Below are 11,086 nucleotides of genomic sequence, written 5' to 3' on the forward strand. Positions count from 1 at the left end.
GTAAAGTTTGGAGTATTGGCAGTAGCCTACTAGACACAGATCCTGATATAGCAGGGATAAATTGACTCTCAAAGGGCATATTCCAAGCAATAATCTAAAAAAATCAGAATCTTGATGCTGGAATCTTCAGCACAGTTTGAGGGCTTTATGAGGGTTGGTTCTTCATGTCGTTTTCTCCGGTAGTATGGTGGAAACTCTTAAACTAGACTTTTGAATCTTCTCAAGAACGGGTTCAGTCATACAAGGGACTAATTTTAGGCCATCATCTTTGCAGAATCCAAATTCATCCATGTAAATTCCAACTGTGCTTTGAACTAATCCAGTTCTATAAAAATCAGACACCAGCTGATCAAAGTTGTCTAGGTCGCCATGAAACACTGTTCCTTCAGGTTGATCCTTAACCACATCACTATTACTCATTACTGAAAGATTTTCAACCCTGTATATTCCAGGACTGTTTACAATTCAAAAGAAAAATCATAGGACTCAAATTTACCCAGTTTGTTCTGGAAAGTAGTGATTGTATAGATTTAAAGACATGGCGGAGTGTCATACATAGTAGGATATGCGTTTTCATCTTCCACTGACCACCTGTTGCTGCTTTATGCATATCTTGACTATCTGTTGGTATTAATATTCATTCTCGATCTGATGGGTCCCTCTTACCACACATTAGTGTAAATACAGATTGTAGAACATAAGCAGGAATTTCTTGGTTGAGGGTACACTCGAGAACACTATTCTATCTTATTTCTCCTCCTCTTGTTTTGTTATAGTTTTTATAGTTTATATATGAGATATTTATTTTAATGTTATTACGCTTCTTTAAATATTCTATTGTCCTTTTTTCCTCTCCTCACTGAGCTATTTTCCCTGTTGGAGCCTCTGGGATTATAGCATCCTACTTTTCCAATTAAGGCTGTAGCTTAGCTAGTAATAATAATAATAATAATAATAATAATAATAATAATAATAATAATAATAATAATAATAATAATAATAATAATAATAATAATAAGGAATATCACTAGATTTGGTGGGCCATAGAAGTGTCTTGGTTTCTATAAAGGCATTGAGTAATTTAGTGTAAAGCTCAAGACTAACTTTTTTTATCCCGTCATCATCTCAAATTAGAACCAGAAAGAACAATTGTTTTCAGTGATTCCAAAGATTTGCTAAATATCACTGGTCTTTATACGGGGATGATCAGAAGTCGATGCTGTCTTTCAGATCAGGACAGTGTTCAATCTTCAACCTTACATTGACTAGTTATTTCAAAAGCTTGTTCATTATTGTTATTGTTGCATAGATTCTCATTATACACATTTCTAAATAACAAAGTTTTAGAACCCGAACTTTGTGAATAACTTTTTTTTTATAAAATCGTAGATGCGAAAATGCTTTCTCTACACATCTTTTCTTGTCTGATATTTCCTCAGTTTCTGTGATGGAGTAACACTGCTGAGGTATTCGTCTCACTAAAAACTGCTTGGGTCGGCACTTTTGAAATTGGGTCTCCCTTGCGAAAAGATCTAGTCCTGTTATTTTACATAGTAAATCTTCATTATTTAGTTAAATTTTCTTTTCTTCAATGTTTTTGTACGCATCTGAGTGGAACTTCTGCAAACTATGTACACTACCAGAGTCCTTTACCTAGTCACCTTTACAAAATATACAGTATTTACCAAATATCACTATTTATCATCTTCTTTTTTTTTTTTTTTTTTTTTTTTGCGACTTATTCACTTACATTCAGGCATTTATTTTTTTGCTTAGCAATGTGCGGCGACCAATTAAAAAACACTCGCGTCGGCAACTTTATAAACTAGTCAATTATCAAATAAACAAATAAGTAAGAAAAATCATTAATCATAACTTCGAACTACATTTGAATAACTACCTTCAATTTTTCTATAAAAAATTAAAGGCACTTTACCTTTTAAAATGGGTTTGGAATTTGTCAGGAGAAAAATTCATCACTTGCTTACTTGGATTTATCGGTTTGAAACGGATACTAAAGTTTTGGTATCTATTTGGATATAACGTAAACTTTGTCCAAAAAAGCGTATGTAACAAGGACGTATTTATAATGCAATGTGTAATTACAGAATAGTCATTTTTTCCTGAGAGAACTTCGTTTGTAAAGAGAAATATGTTCAAATCAAGATTTTTTTCGCGTTGTCTGTGTACATCCTGTATTCTTTTAGAAATACATATTATACTATTGAAATGTTTGCTTTTTTACATATGTTTCATGATATATTGCAATAGTCGCTGCAATTTTTTTCGTAAGTTTTAATATGCTTAATGTAGATTTATGTGCGGCAGAGTTGAGCTTAGTGTGAAACAGGGTATTTTGGTCCCCTATGTGAGAACGGCCCAGAGTTCAGAATGGAAATAATACTGTGGTTTCTAGAAGTGTTACAAGTTTTCGGTGTTTGGATATGTTGCAAATTTCACCAGTTTATTAAATCTGCCCGATGTACTGGGCGGATCGCAAGACCTTGAAGAGGCAAGACTCCCAAAACCTTCCAGGAGTTAACTAAAATACGGCGATAAAATTTACAATTTTATTGCAAAAATAAACTCTGATAAAGACAAACAACATCCTGAAGCATTCACAAGACTTAATGAAAAAACAAGGCTGACTCTTGGTAATATAACACGTGCTCTTCAAGCACAAAGTCCACACCGGACTCATTAACAAACAAAAAATAGTGCCAATTCGAATTCAGTACACAACGAATCACACACCAAATATCCCTATTCTTAGTTAACTCAGGATTCAGATCCCTAATCACAAGGATCTCTACGTTAAACTGCGATATAAAAACTAAACATCTTGCACACAAACTTCTACTACAACCAACCTGGTACACGAGGTAGAGAGATAAGAACAAATTGATGAACAACTTATCTTTAGGGGGGACGAAGAAGCAAAGAGGCCGAGTGAGGCTCAGCAGCTTCGAAGAAAAGTAGTCATTGACACTAAATACATACATAAGACATTTTTGTCATGTTGCCTCGATTTTACGTTAGATTCATCATTGATATATTATAAACAGACAATTTCCACAACACTCGCTCCTTCCCCACCAGGTGGTTAAGATTTTGGTTCCAATACAGTCACGTATTAAACCTCAAGTCTTTCGCCCGCGAGATCCCCCAGCCTTGCCCTCATTTGACGAAACGTTCATGAAGTCAAATGGCGGGACTTTCGAATGGCCAGTTCGAAAATTCCCGACATCCTCCACACCCGAAATAAGGGGTGTCAAAAACGTCAGTAAATCAGGCAAGACTGGACTCGTGGGTGGAGTAATCACTCCTTAACTCTGTTCGGCTCGTTGCGTAGCGCTCCGCAACGACTCTAACAGCATATACAATGTTCATAAACAACAATGTTACCCCGGGGCAATTAGTTTACAGGTATACAAAAAACACTAAAACACTACAAAAATTGTACCCAAATAGTAAATGCAATCATGTGAATGTAAAGGCAATTTAGGCAATGGGCCTAGAAATCAGTTATCATATACATATATACGAACAAAAGGAAAAAACGCATTCACATACAGAATATAATTATGAAAAATTGGAAATATAATTAGGCAATGGGCCTAAGATATTCACTTTCAGCATATATATATACAAGAGAAAAAATGTATTCATCAATTAAATCACTTTTCACACTGCCACATGTGGGCTACCACTTTAGCAGAACAAGAGGGAGGGGCCTGGCTCTGTACAACGCTCGTTTTATAAGTACGAGAGACTATCCCGTCCCCGTTCCCCACACTTACGCACTTCCAATCTCCGTGGATTCATGCCACTTACAAACGTTCTCACTTCACCCTCCCTACCTACCAGGGAGACACTCCCTCTCTCACCTACTGTTTTGCAGCTACATTTCATAGACTGTCACCCTTTAGCAGACGATCCATCATTTCTCGTTGCTTCGCAGCCGCCCTTCTCAATGGGCGTGCAGAACGTTTTTTAACATTCGTCTGCTTCGATTCCTTTTCACCTTCACTGTTCGCACTGAACGTATTGTTCTCGTCAGTCATGAGTGTCACGGTCGAAGTTCTCTGTGGCCAGTTGTTGGGATGTCGCAGCCGGAGCCATTTCCTGGTTGTCCCCAGACGTCTCCACGATCCCTGGCATTCCGTCTGTCAAACTGTACACACCCTCTTTTCCATCGTCGTCGTCTCCGTCTCCATCATCCTCCACAGATGGGGTAATTTCCAGGGGAACCAGATGGCTAACAGCTCACTGTGACTCGACTCCCTCAAACAACACTTTGGCCTAACGTACGATGCCGTCGTCGTCCGAATACGTTTCTACAACACGTCCAAGGGGCCAAGTAGCTTTTCTTTGATGTTCTTGTCTTACCAACACGATGTCTCCAGGGTGCCGCTTGGAGGGTTCCCCGGACTGACAGTCGTGTCGAGCTCTCAGGGCACTCGAATATTCCTTTCTCCACCTCTCTCTGAATCTCTTCAAACAGTCTATTAGTTTCAAATAACGATCACATAGCCTCCAGGAGGTGTAGGTCGTGTTGAGGTGCTCGTCCGGTAAGAGCGGTGCCATGAAGAGGACTGGGTGTCCTCTTAACAAATGGGAAGGGGTGAGGACTTCATCCTCGCATCCGTCGCCGCTGTACATAAGCGGGAGATTATTCACTACGGCTTCTGCTTCTTTCACCAGTGTCAATACGTGGGCGTTCGGTAGATACTTTTGGCTGAGGGCTATTTGGAGGGTTTGCTTCGTCACCCCTATCAGCCGCTCGAAGAATCCACCCTTCCAAGGTGCTCTGGGAGTCTGAAACCTCCATTGTATTCCCGTTCTCCTCAGGAACTGCTGAACTTCATCTTCTTCGTAGAGTCCCTGCAGGAGGTGGCTGGCGGTTTTGAACGTCTGGTGATTATCAGAGGTGATGTATTGGGGGATGTCATGCGTTGCGCAGAATCGCCTTAAAGCCAAGATGAATTCTTCCGCTTCCAAGGAGGGGCAGAAGTCGAGATACACGGCCTTACTGGCCATGCACGTTACAATCAGGATGTACCCTGGCTGAGTTTCAGTTTGTATGGCTGCTGTGTGGTCCACTCCAACTGCTGTAAAGGGTCTCTCGAGGGTCGTTCTTTCCTTCGGTAGGGGGGGGTGGTGGTGGCTGTTTCGACAAAGACTGGAGGGCGCGCCAACACTCCATACATTCCTTTACCACCCGCTTGACAATAGAATGCAGACCCGCCGCCCAACATTTCTGTCGAAAGATACCCATTAGAGTATTCACACCACAATGTAAATGCAAACGGTGTAAATATTTTAAATAAACCCTAACTAAACGCTCTTTGGCTGGCAAGAGAATTAACTGATTAATTTCTTCTAACTTGGACACTCATCCTCTAGTACATATGAGTCTATCTTTCATTACTAAATTCAACTGTCTTACTAAATTGACAACTTCACGAGGGGGTCTGACTCCGCCCTCCAAGTAAGCATAAACTGAAGGCAAATAATGTTTCTGCTCTACCAGAACAACAATACTGAACGGATTCCGTTCTACTTTTGCAAACTTTAAAATTATTCTGACTACTCTCAACAAGAATTGGAACCCTACTTCCCTTTTCAGGATGTCCCAAATCTCGCCTGGAGGGGTAGGACACATCTCCCCCCTTAACTCTTGTACCGCCGCTACTATGTGAGTTTGATGTAGCGGATCTTCCTCCTTGCAAGGAACAGGCTTTCCCGTGGTCCTGAAAATTTCTGGACCGTTCCTCCACAGGGAGTTAACTTGCAATTGTAGAGTCGTTGCACCTCTGGATAGGATATCATCAGGGTTCTGATGACTAGGGACATGGTTCAGACTGAAGCTACAAACCTGCTGAATACAAACAATCTCCACCACTTTGTTAGAAACAAACACATTTTTATGAGACCTGGCATCGGGAAATGCTACCCAGGCCAACGTTACCTTGCTGTCAGTCCACATTACTATTTCTCGTGGCTCGATCAGTTCCTTGAGAGTTCTTGCTAATCTGCTGCCTAACAACAAGGCCAGCAGCTCTAGCTTGGGGATCGTCAGTTTGCTCATCCCTTTCGGAGTGATCCTCATTTTGCTTGTAATCAGACTTACCCGATTGCAATCGTCCCTGGTATATGCCACTGCTCCATATGCCTTACTGCTGGCATCGGTGAACACATGTAGTTCTAAACCCTTTTTGCCTATCGATCTTTGAAAGGTGATGTCGCTCACCGCTTTCAAATCATTCAACAATTCACTTGCCTCTTTAGCCTTTTCTCCTCCTAACACGTCATCCCAACCTACATTATCCTCCCATAGTTGTTGGAGGAAAAGTTTTCCCTTTACAAATAATGGGCTGATCAAACCTATTGGATCGTAAATCGAGACCAACAGGGAAAGTACCCTACGCTTCGTAGGCACCCATCCCTCTCCCAATTCACTAATCCCCTTACTTGCCTTCACACACAATCTGTCCACGTCCCGGGCCCATCGCAGCCCGAGCACGTTCACACTCACAGGCTCACTCCACTGTCTCTCGCTATCGAAGGCCAAGTGATTGCTTGACCACCCTTCCAAGGGCATACCCGCCCCTTTTAAGATGTTATTAACAGACTTATGCTCTTGCCTCATATGTTCTAAATCTCAAATGTGGCCAGATAGTTATCGACATATAAGGATTCTACTCTTTAAAATGACAATTTAATATCTGTTGTAGCAAAAATGGACTAGCTGTGATGCCGAACACCACGACTCTAAAGGCGAAGGTAAGCGCTCGACCAGCTGCCTCGCGCCACAGAAATCGTGTGTATTTGGCATCACGAGGATCTAACAAAACACGGTGGAATGCGTCGGCTAACATGGCATATCGGTTCAACCTAAACCTTATGATCAAACTATATGCTACCTCTACCAAATTGGGCCCAGGTAAGAGACATTCATTCAATGACTTACAACCCTTTGACTTTGCCGAGGCATTGAACACAATTCTAAGGGGGGTGGTACAGCTGTCTTTCCTGACCCCAAAGTGTGGCATGAAATAACCTTCCACTATGGTATCTTTCACCTCGGATATAAAACCTGCTTCGATATATTTGTCTATAACTCCCTGATATTGTTCAAAATATTTCCTATCCTTTCTGAATTTGGTCTGCAACGACTCTAGCTGCGCCGCAGCGTTACCATAATTTGTTTCTGGCCTAGCATCCGTCCTGAATGGTAGGTTAACCTGATATCCCTCAGGTTTTTTCACAATGCTTTGCGATACCTTTCGCATGGCCTCGGCCTCGTGAACAGTGTATTGCTCAGATGGGGCGATGCCAACATGGTCTAAACGCCACCACTCGTCTACATCACACAGATATGGCTCGTTCATGATTCTGCACACTCTCAACGTTCTCACCTGCTCAATCCTCTCCCCTTGCAGTAGCACTGCGGCACCTTCCCATATGGTGACATGCCCTCATGCATCAGGAAGAGATTGATCCCATCCACTCTCTCCACGCCTATTACAAAATAACTAAAGTAGACAGCCCCTACTAATACGTGGACATTCTTCAACACATCCGACTTGTTGGCTGGATCGGCTAGCATGACTCCCTTGGTCAACAGATGCTGTCTGACTTTACCATAACCAGCGTTATGTATCGAGACGTCTACGCTCTCATGTGCTACTAGTTTCATGCGCATGATTCTTTTGCCCATTTCAGCCCTGCAACTTACTACATCGTATTGTCCGCTTATTTCCTCGGAACCAAACGGAGTTATATTTAAGGATACTCGTTCTACCACCGGTAGGCCTAATTGACGGGCAATTTATGCTGAGATGAAGCTCCTCTGGCTTCCTGAGTCGAGGAATAGGCGGACTCGCTTACTACCTTGCTTTAGTTGGATACCTGCCATGGCTGTTCGCAAGATAGTGCATGGGAGGTCCACATCAGACCTCTGCCTGATCTTTGCGCTTGTGCATGGTTTAGCCTCTACTTTAGTCTTGGGTGGTCGGGGGGAAGTTTCGGGTTGCTGGGGCGTCGCATTCACTACGGGGCGGGACGTTGTTGTATGAATATTACTATGACTAGGGATCGATTGCGGTCTACCTGCATCGCAAATCACAGTGTGGTGCTTAGCATTACAGTTTCTACAGGAATTTGAGACGGGACATTTGTCACTACGGTGACCTGATTTCGTACAATTAAAACAAAGACCCCTTTTCAGCAAAATGCGACGTCTGGCAGCTACGTAAGTCACTTGGCGACATCCGTGAGGCGGGTGCCGTTCGCTACAAAATGGGCAGGAATTATTGTGGATGGGATGGGTTTTCGGTCTTAAACTACTGTCTGGTCTTTTGTCACTCTCAAGACTGTCACCTCTCTGCAACGCATCGTCTTCTAGCATTCTCACAATAAAGTCTATTGCCTCAAAAAACTCGTCCAACGTATAGTCACATTTTCTCAAATGCTTGACCACTTTGCGGTAGAGCTTTCCCTCAGATAACTTTTGATTTATGAGGCTCATGACCATGCCCTGGATTATATCATTGGTACTCAGTCTTTTGATTTGTTCGATTATGATGGTCAACTCAAAACGGAACCTTTTAAGTTCTACTGGGTTTAGTGACGGCACAAAGATGTTGGCTAATTTGCGGTGCAGAATCACGAGTGTCTGGTGCACGTTGCCATATTGCTTATCTAAAAGGTCTAATGCTACACTATAGTTTGCGGCGGTTACGCTTAGAGATTTGATGATTCTAAGTGGCTCTTTGCCCAACGTCCCCAATAAATAAGTAAATTTAGACACTTCGTCTAAATCCGCTCTTCGATCCACGTGGATCATGAAGAGCTCATGGTACGATGCGTATTCTTGCACTTCCCCTTCAAACGTGGGGAGAGGCAGCGGCTTCAACCTGGGGAGGACAACAATCCCCGTTGAAGTGCTTTTCATTTTGTCTATCCTATTATACAGTAGGTTAGAAGCACGTGTAGCTTCACCTAACTTGGGCCTGATTCGGGCTTCAATACTAGACTCTAGTTTCACACACTGGCTTTTGTATAGCTCTCTTAGCTGTCGGACCTCTACCTGCAACTCCGTTACCAAATTTTGGTAAACGGACTCAGAGTAGGTCTCTGATAGCGCTCTTTGCTTTTCGCTAAGTAATTCGTTTAATAGGATCATCGACGCCTTGATGTGCACGATCGTGGCCACCGCCATTTTGATTAACTTTACTTTACGTTTCGGGGGGGGGGGGGGTGTTGGCAAAGCAAGGAAAGAGAAGTATTTTACGTTAAGCAGGGACTCAAAAAACCGACCCACGTGGTCGATCGCACATCGGGACGTAGAGGACCTTAATTGTTCGTCTCTCTCTCTCTCTCTCTCTCTCTCTCTCTCTCTCTCTCTCTCTCTCTCTCTCAAAAGCTCATATTTTAATTTAGTCCTGTCCGGCTCTGGGAAGCGCTTGCAATCCGGTTCGAAGGACCAAATGTTGTGAATTTCACCAGTTTATTAAATCTGCCCGTTGTACTGGGCCGATCGGAAGGCCTTGAAGAGGCAAGACTCCTAAAACCTTCCAGGAGTTAACTAAAATACGGCGATAAAATTTACAATTTTATTACAAAAATAAACTCTGATAAAGACAAACAACATTCTTAAGCATTCACAAGACTTAATGAAAAAACAAGGCTGACTCTTGGTAATATAACACGTGCTCTTCAAGCACAAAGTCCACACCGGACTCATTAACAAACTAAAAATAGTGCCAATTCGAATTCAGTACACAACGAATCACACACCAAATATCCCTATTCTTATTTAACTCAGGATTCAGATCCCCAATCACAAGGATCTCTACACTAAACTGCGATATAAAAACTAAACGTCTTGCACACAAACTTCTACTTCAACCAACCTGGTACACGAGGTAGAGAGATAAGAACAAATTAATGAACAACTTATCTTTAAGTGGGACGAAGAAGCAAAGAGGCCGAGCGAGGCTCAGCAGCTTCGAAGAAAAGTTGTCATTGACACTAAACACATACATAAGACATTTTTGTCATGTTGCCTCGATTTTACGTTAGATTCATCATTGATATATCATAAACAAACAATTTCCACAACACTCGCTCCTTCCCCACCAGGTGGTTAAGATTTTGGTTCCAATACTGTACAGTCACGTATTAAACCTCAAGTCTTTCGCCCGCGAGATCCCCCGGCCTTGCCCTCATTTGACGAAACGTTCATGAAGTCAAATGGCGGGACTTTCGAATGGCCAGTTCGAAAATTCCTGACAGGATAAATGGATAAATTCCAGGAATTTAGAAGGTAAGAAGAACTAATTACGTTTAATAAATCCAAAGAAATATCTTGTAATTCCAAATTATCAAAGGGCTCAGTGCACGGGCCAATACTCACCTCGACAGAACTCTAATAATTTATGTTTTAGTCCAATTATTATTATTATTGTAAGGACATCACTCCCTCCATCGTCCAGCATTCTCATCGAATTCTCCATTTTATTTACATTCTCCTTTCGCCACACTGTGGCTAACTGTATATATTTGTTCCGCTCTCTCAGAGCTACAATTTCATGTATTTATCATTTCGCTACATATTTCTATTGACTTGTATTTCAATTATTTGTACGTGTGAAAAAACACACATTTTGTGGCGGTTGGTTCAAGCCAGATTGGCACCAGCGCGCATGCCACATTGCCGTCTGCACCTTGTATTATATTCTCGCACCTGTTTGAATAACCCATCAGTTGTTGTTGGTGATAACTCGTCTCAATGTCCTTACATTATTATTATTATTATTATTATTATTATTATTATTATTATTTTTATTATTATTATTATTATTATTATTTTTATTACCTCCAGGAAGGAGGTCATGTTTTCACCTCTGTCTATTTGTTTGCCACCAACATAACTCAAAAGTTACGGGCGAATTTTGATCAACGTACTTCAAATATAATTAAAAACGATGTATTCAGGCCGACTCTCTCTCTCTCTCTCTCTCTCTCTCTCTCTCTCTCTCTCTCTCTCTCTCTCTCTCTCTCTCTCTCTCTCTCTCTC

This window comes from Palaemon carinicauda, chromosome 3 (genome assembly GCF_036898095.1).
Source record: "Palaemon carinicauda isolate YSFRI2023 chromosome 3, ASM3689809v2, whole genome shotgun sequence".
In the NCBI taxonomy this organism is placed as follows: domain Eukaryota; kingdom Metazoa; phylum Arthropoda; class Malacostraca; order Decapoda; family Palaemonidae; genus Palaemon; species Palaemon carinicauda.